We start from the raw sequence: 18,434 nt of genomic DNA, 5'->3' as shown, positions 1-18,434 counted from the left end.
TTGGAAGGGACAAGTTAGGCACTCAGTGATATTTTGTGAGAAATTAATGCAGGAGCAACAGCAACTGCTGGAGGAAGAAAGCACTGAACAGCTGGTTAGGAATGTGTGCAATGATGGCACTTCTGGAAAAGTGTTAAAAGACTTTCCTAAATAAAGTATTTTTAATGTTTTGTGGAAAATCTCATATTCCCCACCTGCATCTCTGTATGCACCTACATACCAGAAATAGGCAATGCAGGGCACAAAGCAAAGGTGAGCACTGTTGTACATCATGTTTAACAATTTCACGGAAAAATAGCAGGTTAACACACTGAAGGATTGATTAAATTAATTACCCTGCAGTAACACAGTTTAACTTTCGTATATTTAAATTGTGGGGAAAATATTCTGCAATTGGAGATTGTATATAAAACTTTTACATATTTATCTCAACAGGAGAATGCCAAAGACCCACGAAATGCTAAGTACATATTCATCATGCCAAGCACCAGAAGAAAAAATGCAGTGTAAGCTAGTGATAAAAGAAGTCTTTGCTCAGCACAGCAAGTGTATGAAGTACTATCTTGTCATGTATAAAATCTAAATACTGTCTGAAAATAACCTGCAAATAAAACTGCCAGTTCTCATCCTACTCCTGGTAAGTTTCCACATCCTTAATCCTTTTAGCAGCAGCTGTACTTTCTGAGCAAAGCTAGCAGGAGACACTCCTGTCTTTGAAAGGTACAAGGATTTACCCTTTGTGGAAATAAAAATGTGATAAACTACAGAAATATATTTGATGGAACTGGAGAGACCTTTCCATAAGGCCTTAACCAAAAGGAGAATATTCCATGCCATCATATTGTCATTTTGAACATACAATTTTTTGTTAAAATGAATATTATTCCTGTGCTTAGAGCTATCTGGTGTTTTGTCCTTAAAGGGCACATTCCTTGGATTGATTATTCTAGACAAAATGGGCCTTTATAGCCATTTTTGAACAGGAATAAATATAGAGGCCTGAGCAATCAGTAAAGTGAACAGTGGTAAGAGAGAAAGTGGCAAAATTTTGCACAGCAAACCTTCTCCTTAGAAACTGTTGCCATGCTGTGGACGGAGCTGGCACTGTGCTTTACAGTCTGTCATGATAATCTCAACCCATAAAGGCTGTGTCTATACATGCTACTTCCTCCTCCTAAAACAAAATGGGAATTTCAAAATCTGGGGTTTATTTCGAAGCATCCAGGTCTACACAGCCAGTTTGCGTTTTGAAAGGAGTACTTTCAAGCACAACTGACTGCTATTAGGGTAATGAGGCACTGAATATTCATATCAGTGCCTCATTAAACAATTCTGATCCCTGTCATGTATATGCCCCTCCTGAAAAGGAGGGGTCCTGTAGCCATGGCCTTACTGTATGCCAGCTAACTCATTTTAATGTATCTGATAAGAACTTAATAAATACTTTTTATGAGTTTGTATTCAAAAGAACATTGCCATTTATACCATAGGTGAGAACTTCTTGTCTGTTTGTTTCTTCTTCAAAATAAAACCCATATAAGAACATCATTTTCCCTTGTGTACCACATGTTAAAACTCAATGTAGGTAATTCCATGCACTTATCCTGCTGAAGCTGGTTCAGATTGCTTCTGTCACAACATGTTTTAAAGAGCTCATTGGTCAGTTCTGAAATGGATATGAAAACTGTCAGTCATGATGATATTCCTTATTGAACAGATGACTGACACTGAAAAAGCTTTATAATCATGGAAAATGTCAGCTTAACATTGTAAGTGGATGTGAGGACCTTGCCAGAACACAAATGTTTGTATTTTTCTATGTAGACCCTTACCTGCCCTTTCTTGCTCTGTATATATAAATGTTACAGAAATAATCTAATTCAGGACAGAATACATGTCATCATGATTTTTTTAAAATCAAAAGTGTACTAATTTTTTAAATTAAAGATCTAATAATAGACTGTTAAAACAAGATGGAGTGTTTTAAAATTAATATTGTTTAATATATACTTGCTAATAATGAAGGGACTTCTTAGTGTTCAGAAGTCTGCCACCCATAAACAATGAAATTGTTCAACTAATTTAGAGTATTACTCAGTGAGAGCAGGCAAATCAGAGTATGATCCTTATTAACAATGGAAACTATAATTTCCTTTTCATCCCAGATTCTTTTATGATATTCATTTTTTTTCCAGAAGGTTGTATTAAACAAAAATGCTTCATAAACATTACTTTTAATTTTCTGGAAATATAAATATAAACAAGCTACAGCTATACTAAATATGAGTTTGAGCCTCTGGTCGTGTTATAAATTTGACATATCCAAAACAGAGTAGGATACCAGGTAAGGCTGGTACAAAGCAGCTGGAAGAAGACAACTTTGGAGTAAACATAGTGGTGGTATTGAGAAGCCCATGAGCTGCTGCTGCTTGTTTAGGAGCCAATGTGCTCTTTAGCAATTCAGGTTCTGTGACATACGAGGCCTTTCATGGGATTACTGTACTGATGCAGGTGTGCCACTGTAAGATCTCTTGTGTTGCTGCTCTATGTGAACGATGGAGCGCTCTCCCACTGTTGATATTATAAAACCCAGTGGGAAAAGCTTCTGCCAATATAGTGGTATACATACCACCATTTATGACAGCAAATATTATGTCACTCAGATTGCTGAGTTTTTTCACAAATTGGACAGCATAGACTTTGCTGACATAAATGGATGTCATTCTGGATAAATATTGTGTAAGGAATGTATTTGGTGTAGGAAGTTTTCCAGGTCTTAGGTGTGAGCTGTTTATGAAGAACAGGGCCCTTTGTTAAAGGATCTCTGTGTCACAGAAAGACCTCCCTATTGACGCAAAAACTGTTTAAAAAAATAGGCTATTGTAAATGTGTTTGGCCTTTACTGAATATTAAGATATAGTTACAAGTATTTTTTTTAATCCAGAATATTTGGAAGTATCACAATACGTATGTTTAACTGGTTGTCACAGAATGTTAAAGCTAATCACGGTAGTACAAGGAAGTTCCTGTCCTTGACTCTGAACAACAGGCAAAACAAATCAAAAAAACAGTCTATGGAAAACGTTCATATTTTAGGTAGAGACCTAACTGCGAAAAGGAATTTGTGATGTGTTATATGAACCATAAATCCAGTCTGCAAAATAGCTGTACTAATTTGTTTATTTTCAAAGGAAAATCTTTGCTTGTGGGTTTTGAGTGTGGACGGCATTGTGCTTATTTTTTGTTTGTTTGTTTTGTTTTATTTAGTTATTGAAACACTGGGAAAATATGTAGCTAGAAATATTTTAAACTTCTGTTTCTTTCTTAAATGTCGAAACAAACACCTTTGTGAAATGTGCACTTGCAAATATGTTAGTTAAATCAAAATCACCTTATGTAGCTCTTAATATTATTTCTGTGAAAATGATAAAAGGGTTTATGTATCACCATGGAACCTTGCTAAACTACTTACCAAGGTCAAAAGCTATTTAAGTAGAGAATATTTATGTTAATGAAGAATTTTAATTAATTACTGGCATTGTTCAAGAAAACCCTTATGCAATGCAGGAAGACAAGAAAAAAGCATCATTCCAAAAATTGTCATGGTAAGACATAGATATTCTAAAAGCTATTTAATTTGAACAGACTATTCTGAGAATTAAAAATTTTTATTTAAAGACTAGAATGTTTGTTCTCTCATTTCATTTCTGGTCAGAATCTAATACAACTGAAAAAATGTCTCAGAAAGTGGGCTGAATAAGCGGAGTTAAAATCCCCTTTAAAAACTTGTCTGATATATTCTCTCAACAGAAGAACAAAGTTAAATAAATTGTTATTTATTTTAAAGAGACTGCATATCCACTAACTGAACATGTCACTCAAACCAATTTCAAAGGCAGGGAGCCAATGGCAGGTTTCAGAAAAGTAGTCTGTTTTTAATAGCATGCTAGTCTATTTCAGCAAAAACAGTGAAGAGTCTGGTGGCACCTTAAAGACTAAAGAAATATGTTAGGGCATGAGCTTTGAGAGCTACAACTCACTTCCGCAAATGCTTGAAATGAAAAAAAAAAAGATACAATTATGGATGTATAACCTAAGTTCTAATTAAATTAGGGCGGATGTGGCTCACCTCAGGGTGAGAGTATCTGAAAAGGAAATTACTTATTCTAATGAGAGACCCATGTCATGTAAAATATAAAAGAGTGACAGAAACCAATCTAACCAAGACTGAAAGAGGTGTGTTTTCTATACTGTCACAAAAAAAGGAAGACAAGTATCAACGAACCTGCATGCTCTCTACTGAGAAAGCGAGCCCTCCATTAATCCTGTCCATCTCTATAAACAAGTTACCAGAGACAAGAGAAAGAGAGAAGACTTAAAAAAAAATACCAACACGAGGAAAGTCTCCCCAAAATTTCTACATGGACTTTGAGAAGAAGTTGCAAAACACTGCCAAGGAATTAGATTGAGCCCAGGAGAATGATTTAATTGGGATATCAAAATGTTCTTTTAACTTAAAATGTTAAAAGCCTCTGTTAATAACCTGTGGGTTAAATGCTAGTAAACATGGTGGAATTTAGTTTGATTTGAGATTCTTAATATTAAGTAATTGGCCTGTCTCAAGACAGATCCTTAAATGGCTTATTTTCAGTAACTAACTTCAATATTTCCTTTAATTTCATAAAATTTAGTTAAGATTTCTTACTTTACCCAATTAGAATTTGTTTAAGTTAACAGCTAGACAGACTTGATTTGTCCTTAAACCAACTATGCTGCCCACACACAGAAATTTGAATAGCTAGTTAGATATTGAACTGCACTCACAGTATTTTTGGGAAATAATACACTTTGATCTTAACATGTCTAGAAGTAAGCACCCTCCAACCCCCCCCCCCCAGCTGGTTTACTCTCAAGAGTGTAATCTCTCTGAAAAACCCTCCATAGAGACATTCAGAGCAGACTGTTACCAACATAACTAGTTCATTGTGTTTTGTCATTTACATTGCTTTGGTTAATTGATATTATTTTCCTTGGAATTAGCCACAATAGCCCGAAAGGTAGGAAAAAGAATCCCATAACTTGAGAGTGGGAACCACAACCCTGAGTTGGTAGCAAAAGAAGAAAAAAGTTGGCCTATAATTAGCTATTTCTTTATTTTAAATATTGGAAATAGTTTTTAAAGTTATATTGTTTTCATATCTAGCAATATAAGGTTAACCTTTTCTGCCACACACATTGCAGTCATATAGAAAAATTGCTAATAAAGACATTTCCCTAACTCCTACCCATTGCACCAAATATTAATTTTGATCCTAGTTAATGCTTCCATTCTTGCGGGCTTTATAAATGTAGTTTAGATACCTGGAATTGCTATGAACATTTTACCTAGCTGCTCTCAAATTAATACTACACCTGAGATGAGGTTTTCTCTTCATTACACCATGTGAAGCAAGTATTTAAACTTTTAAGACTTCCGAGAGATTTCACATAATAGTCGGCAACATAATGGTATCTAGATGATGGTTTTAACTGAGCCCCCCTTAAATAAAGAATCTCCTGCCTACCACAATCAAAGGCTGTGTCTACACTACCACCCTCCTTCGAAGGAAGGATGGTAAGTAGGGTGCTGGGAGTTTATTAATGAAGTGCTGTGCTGCATACACAGCAGCAACTTCGAAGTTTTAAAATTTTGAGGAGTAAAGGGACTTCGAAGTTGCCCCAGCACTTTGAAGCATCGGTGGGCAAGCCGCAGCTAGACACAAGCCGGTACTTCAAAGTGTAAAACTTCGAAGTTGCCGCGGGGGGGGATTTGCTTAATGAAGTTCCGCATATGCAGCGCAGCACTTCATTAGTAAACTCCCAACACCCTACTTACCATCCTTCCTTCGAAGGAGGGTGGCAGTATGGACAAGCCCAAAGAGAACTTTGATCTCTCCACTTTTGTAACTGGTTTGCACAACTTTGCCGTAGAGAATCTGAGGAGGCAGAATTCTCTTCTCTGTACAGTAGCCTTCTCATTCTCCCACTCTTCTCAAAATTAAGAAATGTCCTAAAACTTTCATTTACAAATAGTAACAGGATGATGAAGTTTAGCCCTATACTTATTACCTTCTTCTTTCCTTCTTTTTCACTTTGGACCCTTCCCAGTTTGTGTTATTTTCATTAAAATTTTTCTCAACTGTCCAGTCACCATTGAAGGTTTGTATTCTACATGTTTTACATTATATTTCAATCTCTGTATTTGACTGCAAATACTTAAAAGTTACATCTGTTGTTGTCTGGAATTAAGTCTGCACTGAAATGCTATTGCTTTTTAAAATTCCTTTTTTTCCCTCCAGAGAGATACCAGCAACTATGCATTTAAAAATAAAAACTAGATCAGAGAAAGATAAGTTGTTATTCCCTCCCTTTGTCTCAATTCTCATCTACAAAGGAAGTGACCCACTGTAGGTGTCTCTACACACATTGACAACCATACCACAATAACAGAATGATTATTTCAATTCTCATAAATTCAGAATATTTGTTAATTCAATTTTTAAAAAGTACATTGGAGCACTATTTTTGAAAAAAAAAGTAATCTCTAAACCCATTATCTCAAATGCACTTAATCAAAATTCAAGTCTTAAAGAAGCACAGACTGTGTAACGCAAGCTCAATAAAAACAGAAATATTGGCAAAAACTAAGTAGATATGAGCACCAGGACTTCTAAGTGTCAGTTTACAATATTAGCTCATATCAGATAGTGATTACAAGTTAAAACTGATGTTTCCGACATCCCAGGAGGAAGTGTGTTAGAAAGCAATCAATATATGGAGTACTTCAGAAATGTAAGATAGCACTTGCTGAACTGTAATGTGGGCAGAGGTTTCCATGAATTGCTGCAAGTAACATACAATTTAGTAGAATACACAATGAACGAAGTACTGAAAGCTAATTTGGAACAGCAATCCATTATTTATGTCAAACATGACAGAGAAATCATGCAGTAAATACATGCTGTGTCAGATGTTGCTGATTAAACAAATATAACACCACTTGATCATGTGAATACTTTCTATTTCATGTGTTATTAATGACAAGACAACTATGTAAGAATAAGACACATGAAAAATTGCAGTATGAAAAATCACATGATTAAATACATAAAAGACAAGTCTCCAAAAAGCACAGCATGGATGAATAAAACTGATATCATTGCAATGAAATAAAATATTAAATAAAAATGTCATTATCATTGTATGGAAGTTTAATCCGGGTACTCATTTTCAGCATTTTTTCCTATTATTGAATTTGATGTTTATGGTTCTCATTTAATTCACATACTGGTATGGCATACAGTTACATAATTCCTCTGTAAAACCACACCCTTGTTCCACTATAACTCTTTAATCATGACAGCATTTAAAGATGAACTGCTGCATTACAAGACCCCACAAAGACTGTAGAAATTGCAGTGACAACTTACAAGTGAGAATGAGCCATATTGTCTTGGGTCATGATTTGACTGGACTCATTTTGGGGGGAGGTGACCAGAAGACTGCTATTTGATGTCTCTCAGGTTGAAGCCAACATAACCTACAGCAGGTACTCCTTTAACAAACTCAAGATGGTAATGGGCATTAGGGAACATCTGTCATTTGGGTGAGGGCTGGCTCAGTGGTTTGAGTATTGGCCTGCTAAACCCAGGGTTGTGAGCTCAATCCTTAAAGGAGCAATTTAGGGACCTTGGGGCAAATAGATCAAAAAAGGAATGGTTCTCTGTGGGCAGGCTTGCAAATCTAGTTAGGAGGGCTTTAAACAAGGTTTGTCAGTGGAATACATGCATTGAGGTAAGTGGGGAAGGAGGAGGGAACAATCAAGTGTGTTTCCTGGGTGAAGAGGAGAAAGTGGGCCAACTGGTGTCTTCTCTAAGATGCTTGTACACTAATGCCAGAAGCCTAGGGAACAAATAGGAAGAATTAGAGGCCCTGGCACAATCAAAGTATGAGGTGGTTGGAACAATGGAGACTTGGTGGCACAATCTGCGTAACTCGAGTATGGTTATGGAAGGTTATAAACTCTTTAGGAAGGACAGATGGGAGAAGAGGAGGAGGAGTTGCTCTCTATGTGAGGGAGCAGTATGATTGCTCAGAACTCCAGTATAACAAGGGAGAAAATCCAGTTGAGTGTCTTTGGGTTAAGCTTAGAGGCAGAAGTAGTATAGGTGAAGTTGTAGTTGTAGTTGGTGTCTGCTATAGACTGCTAGATCAGGGAGATGAGATAGATGAGGCTTTCTTCAGGCAGCTAAGTGAAGCTTCCAAATCACAGGCCCTGGTTCTCATGGGAGACTTTAATCATCCAGACATTTGTTGGGAGACCAATACATCAGTACACAGACAATCCATGAAGTTTTTGGAGAATGTTGGGGATAACTTCCTGGTACAAGTGCTGAAGGAACCGACCAGGGGCCATGTGCAACTTGACCTGCTGCTGTCATATAGGGAAGAACTAGTAGGAGAAAGAGAAGTGGGTGGAAACCTGGGCTGCAGCGACCATGAGATCATCGATTTCAGGATCTGGACAAAAGGAAGAAAAGTGAGCAGTAACATACAGACCCTTGATTTCAAAAAAGCAGACTTTGACTCCCGGAGAGAACTGATCAGGAAGATCAACAAGTTCTGAGCTATCTAGAAAAACTAGATGTACACAAATCCATGGGTCTGGTTTTAATGAACCCTAGGGTACTGAGGGAATTGGCAGAGGTCATTGCTGAACCTTTGGCCATTATCCTTGAAAACTCTTGGAGATCAGGGTAGATACCGGATGACTGGAAAAAGTCAAACATAGTGCCCATCTTTAAAAAAGGAAAGAAGGACAATCCAGAGAACTATAGACTGGTCAGCCTTACCTCAATCCTTGGGAAAATAATGGAGGGAATCCTCAAGGAATCCATTTTGGAGCACTTGGAAGAGGGGAAAGTGATCAAAAGTAGCCAACATGGATGTACCAGGGACAAGTCCTGCCTGACCAATCTGATTAGCTTCTATGACAAGGTAACAAGTTCTGTGGACATGGGGAAGTCAGTGGATGATACACCTTGATTTCAGCAAAGCTTTTGATATGGTCTCACACAACATTCTTGTTCATAAGTTAAGGAAATATGGTTTGGATCCTTGGACTGTAAAATGGAGAGAAATCTGGCTTGATGGTTGGGCCCAACGGATAGTGGTCAATGGCTCAATATCTGGATGGCGGTCGGTTTCAAGCAGAGTGCCACAAGGCTTGGTTCTGGGGCTGGTGTTATTCAACATCTTTATTAATGACGTGGATGAGGGACTGGATTACACCATCAGCAAGTTTACAGATGACACAAAAATAGAGGGAGAGGTAGATATGTTGGAGGGTAGAGAGAGAATCCAGAGTGACCTGGATAAATTGGAGGACTGGGCCAAAGAAATCTGATGCGGTTCAACAAGGAGAAGTGTAGAGTCCTGCACCTGGGATGGAAGAATCCCAAGCATTGTTATAGGCTGGGGACTGATAGGCTCAGCAGCAGTATGATGGAAAGGGACCTAGGGGTTATGGTGGATGAAAGGCTGGATATGAGTAAACAGTGTGCCCTTGTCGCCAAGAAGGCCAACGGCATACTATGTGCATTAGGAGGAGCATTTCGAGTAGATCTAGAGAAGTAGTTATTCCCCTCTATTCAGCACTGGTGAGGCCACATCTGGAATATTGTGTCCAGTTTTGGGCCCCCCAGTATAAAAAGGCTGTGGATTTGCTGGAGCAGGTTCAGCAGAGGACAACAAAAGTGATTAAGGGGCTGGAGCACAAGACCTATGAAGATAGGCTGAGGGATTTAGGCTTGTTTAGTTTACAGAAGGGAAGACTTAGGGGTGATTTAATATCAGCCTTCAACTTCCTGAAGGGGAGCTCTACAGAGGAGGGTGAGAAACTGTTCTCAGTGGTGTCAGATGGCAGAACAAGGAATAATGATCTGAAGTTGAAGAGGGAAAGTTGTAGGTTAGATATTAGGAAAAACTGCTTCACCAGGAGGGTGGTAAAGCATTGGAATGTGTTGCCAAGAGACGTGGTGGATTCTCCATCCCTTGAGGTTTTTAAGTCCCGGCTTGACAAAGTCCTGCCTGGGATGACTTAGTGGGGGTTGATCCTGCCTGAAGCAGGGGGCTGGACTAGATGACCTCTTGAGGTCCCTTCCTGCCCTATGATTCTGTGATTCTATGACAGGAGCAAAATAAGCCTCAGTCATTCCTAATCTGCCCGCCTCCCCCATACTAGCCCAAAAGACCCTGGGAAAACTTCTGTGAAGAAAGAGGAAGATGAGATGGCTTTGAAGATTCTACATCTGCTTTGCACCATCTCCTCATTTAGAGCTTCTACTTTCTAGTGTGCTACCTGAGTGGTATAAGAAGAGCTAAGCAGGGCTGAGAATCATTTCTACATGCTCGAAGTGAAAAAAATAAATAGTTTGTGTGCCATTCCCACACTGCACAGCTCATTAGCTTCACAAAGATCTTTGTGGGTTCCATACTGGGGAAAACGCCTGAGAGTAACTGAACTGAGTCATTTCAGAAGAGTACAGAAATTACATAATAAAGTTTGACTTTTATTTCTGGATGTTAGTTTGCCAAACCTTGATTTCCTTTTTTATCATGGAACAGCAAGAAAAACAAATGACTGATTTCTTGCTATTATTTTGGCTGCCGCAGTAATATGGCATTCAAATATTGCCCATCCATTTGGCAAACAGATTTCTTGATCAAATATCATAATCCTGATTAACCTTGCTTCAGGAGTAATATGCACTGAATTCAGAAGCATCAGAAGCACCACTTTTGTGCCTTAAGCTACAAAAGTGAGTAAATTAACTTTCCTATCAGAGCAAGCACACTTTGGGAACGTAAGCAGGAAAATGGCAAAATATTATAGACAAAATGAAGGTGATGTCCTTCATCTGTTATGCTACTACCTTTTAGTTTTATTATATTAATCATATAACAACCTTTTTTTTGTCAGAAAAGAACAACACATTTATTGTAACAGTAGTTATAGATAGGAACAAAAAGTGGTCCTACTGTGTTAGACCAATGGTCCACTTAGCCCATATCCTCACTCTTCTGATGCTAGCCAATGCCAGGTGCTTTACACATTATGAAAAGTACAGGTATGGAATGAACCCATTGACTTCCACTCTCAGCTTTGAGCAGACAGAGGCTAGGGACATCCACAGCATGGGATTGCATCCCTGACCATCTTGGCTTTTTAAATTCCATTTTTAAGCCCAGTTATAGCTTTGGCCTTCACGACATCACCGTGTAAAAAGTTCTACAGGTTGACTATGTGTTGTGTGAATAAATATTTCTTTGTTTTTGTTTTTGAGTCAATGCCTATTAGTCAAAATAACCAGCAGCCAAAACATTAGAAAGTCCTAGCTTGTGTGCAATAGCGCTACAGGGGAATGTCTCAGAATCTCATAGAATTGCAGTCCATTTGTAAAGACTTGTCACTTTAATGGAAATAGCCACCAAATTACAAGAGACAGTGACAGAAGGAATTGTATCACCTCAGAAAATTGTCCAATTTACGTATAATTTAGAACCCATTAGACAGAAAATGTAGTTTTCAGTCACAGATATTTTCATGTGAGAAATTTCATTGCATGGGAGAATGTATAGTGTGACCCATCAAATAAAATGTTCCAGTTTCAAGGTTGCAACACACATTGGCATTTAATTCTTTGTGGAAAATATGTGGTGGCTTTTTTATTTAAATTAAGATTATAAAGCGTATGGTAACATCCCAGGGAAATCACAAGCAATAATACTGCCCTAAATTGTACATGTATTTTTACTTTATACCCTGTTTCCAGAATATTAGCACAAGTCAAAGTTGTGCATAACTGAAGCTAGTTTCAGCTCTGAGTCATCAGCCAAGATCTTTGCAAGAAGAAAGGCAATAATATGGGCAATCCGATTTTCTTCTATGAAGTCTCTGGCAGAATGTCGTTCAGAAAATAGCTGCCTTTCACTGAGGATAGCTCTGAGCTGTAGCAGCCCCCATTAACAGAGGAAGGAGCTTTTTTGTATCAGCATAGAAAATGGAATTTAAATGCCACCTGAGTACAGATATAGTATGTATACTGAACTAAACACTTTAATTATTCCTTTTGCAGAACTATGATTACCACCCAAACAAAATATCTTCTCTCTCACAGTTGGACTCACTCTTTTACATACACTCACTAGCATCACCTTTCCGTTTGCTGTTCATAAGCAAAAGCAGTGCACAATGTGAAATGCTCTGTGTCTCTGTATCTACACAAGCAAGTTCTTCAAGAAAATCAGGCCCTTTTTCAAAAGAACACACAGAGCATCCACACAGCCTGTGTCTACACCAGCGTATTCTTTAGAGAAATCTAGCCCTTTTTTGAAAGCACATGCAGAGCGACTAGATGCAAAATGCCACCCCCCCCCCAAAAAAAAAATGCAGCTCTTCTTCAGGAAGCCCTATTCCACTCTTGAATCAGGAAGAGTGTCTCCTTTTGAAAGCTTCTTTCAAAAGAAACCATAGGTAGACACTCCGTGGCCCCTTTTTTTGAAAGAGCAGGCCTCAGGGAACCAGCTTTTTCTAACCCTGGCCTATTCTTTTGAAACAGTGGGGGCTGTTTGGATGTTCTCTAACTAAAGAGTGGGTCAATCTTTCAATCTGGGTTTTGTTTTTTTTTTTGTTTTTTTGGGTGTGTGGACATGCTCTTTTGAAACAAGATTTTCTGGAAGAGATCTTCTTGAAGATCATCTTTCTAAAGATTGCTGTAGTGTAGACGTGAACTGTGTGTTTGACAAATCAGATTTAGAAGAGAAATAACAAAAATAGCCTGACTCATAAATGTAGCTCCCTAACATTTTTTATCAAACAATAATGTATCTTTAACAGTGCATATAAAATTACATTTACTGTAAACCAGAAATAACTCTAGTAAAGGTGGCATGAGGTTACTGTTATAAGCCGCAATTCTCAAAAAAGAACTAAACCTGTAATTCTGCCTTTTTTGGAACTCAAGACACAGGAGAACAGAATATCTTTTTGTTTCAACTTTAATCAAGGCTCCTCTGTCCCAGTCTGCCCATTCTTTTCTCCTTCCGCATTTCTTAAGTGGCAGCTGCGCCCCACATGGAATTGAGTCCCATCTGGCCTTGCTCCTAAGGTACTGAACACTTCCCTTTACTTAAATTTTAACCTTAACTTAAGACCCTGGCCAACCTGTCAGGGACAACAGGGTTTAAGCTGTCTTCTTCCTGCATAGAGGTTTCCAGCTATCTTTGATTCTTGCTTCTTGGTGGTCACTTGATAATGAGTAGGATGTTGTTGCAGGTAAGAGTAATTTAGGTTCAACACTGAGTTCTCTGAGTACAAAACGTGCTGCACAGGTGTTTGTCAAACACAAGCAGTTTGTTTCATGACAGTTTTTAACAAAACCCCTTAACTAAAAAGCATGGCAGGAAAGTGGATCTTATGTCCCTTCAATAGCTGAAGACCCCAGTCAGCTGCGGATGCATGGGAGTTCTCTAGTCTTCTGAGGCACCGGCACCATGGCCCATCGGTAAAGTCCAAATTGCCAGACTTTCTGTGCTGCTTTATATACAGTTTTTTTCCTGCCTTGATATGCAGTTGCATCACTCATTATCATTTAAGGTATTTCCTTATTTGTTAGTTATTGATCTACTAGTACTTGTTCTGTTCCTTATTTTGCTCATGTGTGTTCGTTACAGCTGGTTTGTGCTAGATCACAACATAGTCATTCCCTTCCCTGTATTCTTATTTACTTGTATTCTGCTACTTTAGCACCACCAATTATCTGGCGTACTGGTTTTCCCCAAGGTATGTCGTTGGCTCATCAGATATGGGGTACTGTGTTGCCCAAACACCCCTAAACTGCTGTGTACAAAATTCTTCCACAGTTAACATTATACACATATCTTCATGTCACCCTCCTATTTGTGAGTTTGATCAGCCACCCAGTTCTGGAGCCAGAGATCTTACCACAGAAGAGGCAGGTGTTAGTAGCTGTTAGAGGGGCACGGGGCAGTTTTTAACACTCTTTTGGTCTTCTCCACCTCTTCTCATCTCCACTGCAGCGGGATGTCTCAAATTGTGCCACCCCCTCACAGATTACTATTCTCCACTGGGGACAGTCTTGGGCAAGGTCCTCCCAAGTGTTGACATAGATGCTGCAATTTTCCATGTGTGCCTTCAGCATGTCCTTATATTGCTTCAGCTGGCCCCCAACACTCCTCTGTGCTTCCTCCAATTCAGAAAACAGACTCTGTTTGGGGACATGCTGATCAGACATCCAACCCACATGACCAGTCCAATGAAGTTGTTGCTGAATGATAATGGCTTCAATGTTAGTCATGTTCGACTCTCCCAGGTTGTTAATATTTGTGCATCTATCCTCCCAAGAGAGATTTAGGATTGTCCTTGGGGCAGCGTTGATGATATTGTTCAAGTGCATTCAAATGATGCTTGTATGTTATCCAGGTTTCACATGCATATAGTACTGTTGGAACAACCAATGCATGGTTTACAAGGAGCTTTGTCTTGAGATAGATATCCTGGTTCTGGAAGACCCTTTAACTCAGGCGGGTGAAAGCACAGCTTGCATGTCCAGACAATGCTGGATTTCCTCATCAATGTTGACTTTACTGGCAAGATGACTTCCAAGGTATGAGAAGTGCTCCATATTTTCCAGCAGTTCTCCATTGACTTCAACAGAAGGTGCATGAGATTGTCCTGTTGATGAAGGTTGATGGATCATCTTTGTCTTTTTGATATTCAGTGTGAAGCCAAGATTCGTGTTTGCTTCAGTGAAGACACTTACAATGGTCTGAAGGGCTGTGGGAGAATAAGCAACAAAGATATTGTCATTCATGTACTGGAGCTCCATAATTGAGGTTGTGGAGGTCTTCCTTTTAGCCTTCAGTCTCCTGAGAATGAAAAGTTTCCTGTTTATTCTACAGAAAGTCTTCACACCATCTGGAAGCTTGCCTTCAATGATGTGAAGGGCCATGGTGATGAAGATACAGAACAGTGAGGAGGCAATGACACAGCCTTGCTTGAATCCCATTTTGAACTCAAAAGGGTTGCTTTGGGAGGCGTTCTTATTCAATACTGTGGCAGTCATGTTGTCATGAAGTATCCTTAAAATACTAAGTAATTTTTGGGGCAGCCAATCTTTGAAAGGATGGTCCACAGGGCTCTACAATTGACTGAGCTGAACGTTTTGGTCAAGTCGATGAACTCATATATAAAGCTTGGTTTGATTCACAACATTTTTCTTGAAGTTACCAGGCAGTGAGGATCATGTCCATTGTTCCTCAGAATTGTCAGAAGCCACACTGGGATTCTGGGTGAATTTCTTCTGAGAGTGGCAGGAATCAGTTTGTGAGGATTCGAGCTAAGATTTTCCCTGCTGTTGCCAGGAGGCAGAGGAAGTCCCTGTCAGCATCAGTGAGTGTCCCGTGACTCTCAGCTTGAAGCTTGCCAAAAACCAACAGGCAACTGTCACCAGTACTTATGCACCAACTCTAGATGCTGAAAATGATGTGAGGACGTTCTACACGCAACTTGACACAGTCCTAAAAGACATACTGAAAGAAGACAAGTTTATTCTCTTGGATGATTTCAATGCCAAGGTCAGAAGAGATGCAACTGTCTAGTAGACTACTATTAGAAAAGAGGGAGTCAGTAACAGCAACTCCAATGGAATGCTACCCTTATAAATGTGCAGAACATAAGCTAGTCATCACGACCACCTTGTTCCGCCAGAAAAACAAATATAAGACCTCATGACAACATCCTGAATCGAAGCACTGGCACCTCATAGACTATGTCATGGTTCGCACTTGAGATTGGAGATATGTCCTTCTCACCCATGCAATTACTAGTGCTGATGACTGTTGGACTGATCACTACCTTACTTGATCCACAATGGCAACTAGGATTGCCACCAAATGGAGAAATCAGAGGAAACAAATTTGATTAAAGATGAATGTACAAGGCTTGAAGGACCCCATCAGATGAAGTGACTTCCAGATAGCGCTCCAGAGGAAGCTGGTGACTGTACGCACTGAAGATGTGGAAGTATGCCTGTGTGAACTGAAAAATGCCAGCATTGGTGCTTGTGGAGAAACTGTTGGCCACCAGACCAGGAAGTATCAGGACTGGTTTGATGAGAAGTATGTGGAAATTGAACACTTGATTGAGGCAAGAAGGAAAGACTTTAGGGACTGGCAAAGCAGCATCAGCTGCACAACAAAGAGAGAAACACATGCCAAGGCAAAGAAAAAATTGCAACATAAAACAAGGACTCTGAAAAACTAATGATAGGCTGAGAAGGTGTGAAAAATCCAACATCTTGCCAACATCAATGATACAAGAGATTTCCTCAATGCTACCAATGCTGTTTATGGATCAAGAAACCATGGAATCAATCCCCTGAGCTCAAAGGATGGTACCCAACTCTTGAAAGACAATGAAGCCATTGCTTCTTACTGGAGGGAGCACTATAATGAGTTCTTGATCCACCCTCCATCGTGGTCCTAGAATCCCTTGACCAAATCCCCCAGCAGCCACCTAGAGACGATCTTGCAACACTTCGTACCCTGAGTGAGGTCCAAGCTGCCATCAAAGCAATGAAGTGCAACAAGGCAACTGGACTAGATGGAATCCCCACTGAAGTCTTCAGGAAGGTGGGCCAGAGCTCAACAAACAAGTTCACACCTAATTCTTTAGATCTGGGATAGGGAGCAGACGCCACAAGATTTCAGAGACACACTGATCACCAGTTTAGTTTAACCAAAAACCATTTGGTGTACCTTCACTGAAGTGCATAATTACTGATATGGAGAACAAATAATTAATAATTCTCTCTTAAACCTAGAATGAGCTAATGCCTAGATGAAGCCAGACAAATTCAGACATGAAATGCTTAACAGTGAAGATAAATAACTGTTGAAACAATTTACCAAGTGTTATGGAGGTATTTCCATCACTCCAGGACAATATTAATATCAAGTTATTTTTCCAAAAATATGGTACTGGAAATTATGAAGTTCTGTGTCCTGTGTTCTACAGAAGGGCATATTGTATTATCACTGTGGTCCCTTCTAGCCCTGGAATGTACGATTCTATAAGCACACCTGCCATATTGGGCCTTATAAGCGTGATAACCAGGGGACTGCATACTTTGACAATCCCACAGTGGATTAGGGTTCAGATAGGATGTTGAGCTACTCACTGGCTTAAGGACTTGAGAGGTTTTATGACTAACCTCCAGCAAAACATAAGCAAAACCTCCCTCACTGCTGGCCAATGTTTCTCATGTCCCTCTTGCATTCTAAGTTGTGAATTTTGTTGGTTGCAAATTCCTATATACCACAATACTGCCACCACATCAGTCCAAAGCAGCAGTAAGTGGAATGAGGTTTCTTGTTGACTGTGTCTTTGCGTACCAAAAAGTAAATGAAAGCAGGGGCAGAGTACTGTAATGTCAGTGCTATGATAGTTTTAATAAATGATGCACATGCAGTGGTATAAATCATCCCCACCTGAGTGACTCTCTTGGCAGCCCATTACAAAACTTGCTCATCGTGACAGCTAATAACAATCTTAGTAACTGATTATTTTTACATGGGCTTAGTGTAATTTTGCACTCTCTCGGTATTGAATGGATATCAGCATTCCAAAGGTCTTACAGGCAATGAAGTATCTTATGTCAGTGGTCACATCCAGTCAGTTTAACTGTGGAACAGGAGTAGTTTGGGAGGGATTTTTATTGTAATATGCATGACAATGAAGAATTCTGAAAGGTAAAACATTGTGCCTATCCATTAAACATTATTAATAAATCACACTTTATGGGAGACGGGCTGTATACTACACTACCCAAAGAGGGCCTTAATCATCTTTTACAGTGAAAACCTGCCTAGCACTTATGTTGTGACATTAGAGGTCAGAGTTCCAAAGCTGTTCTCTGACAATATGGTTAACTAAACTTAAACGCTATCTCTAGCCAACTTATTAAGTGTGACAGGCACTAAAGTGAGGTTCCAGGAGTCACCCAGTCTGTCTTTTGTTAAAACATTCCTATGTTAAACATTCCTATGTTTTGTTAAAACATTCTGATGTCATAGTCCATTAAGGCACAGTACAGTTTCAGTTCTGGCAAGAGTCTTAATACATCAGCATTTTATGACTAGAACTGTACAATTTAAAAACTCTTAGATTTAGCTTCCTACTGCAATGAGATTACTTGGGGTTGACAACTCCTCTCCTGTTTTGTACCTGAGATGATGCACATAACCAGACGAGTCATTGTCAAATTCTTTAGCTTCCAAAGTGTATCACAAAACAATGTATTATAGTATCAGAG

At 39.1% G+C, this 18,434-nt stretch overlaps 1 protein-coding gene across 1 annotated transcript in view; it reads right to left on the bottom strand.

The window, feature by feature from the left end:
• Nucleotides 1-18,434, bottom strand: part of CSMD1 (CUB and Sushi multiple domains 1) — a 1,701,396-nt gene that overhangs the window by 1,204,109 nt on the left and 478,853 nt on the right. The gene's annotated exons all lie outside the window — the stretch shown is intronic.

Source organism: Carettochelys insculpta, chromosome 3 (genome assembly GCF_033958435.1).
Source record: "Carettochelys insculpta isolate YL-2023 chromosome 3, ASM3395843v1, whole genome shotgun sequence".
Lineage (NCBI taxonomy): Eukaryota > Metazoa > Chordata > Testudines > Carettochelyidae > Carettochelys > Carettochelys insculpta.
The sequence above is the reverse complement of the archived record's forward strand: the minus strand, read 5'-3'. Positions and strand labels throughout refer to the sequence as shown.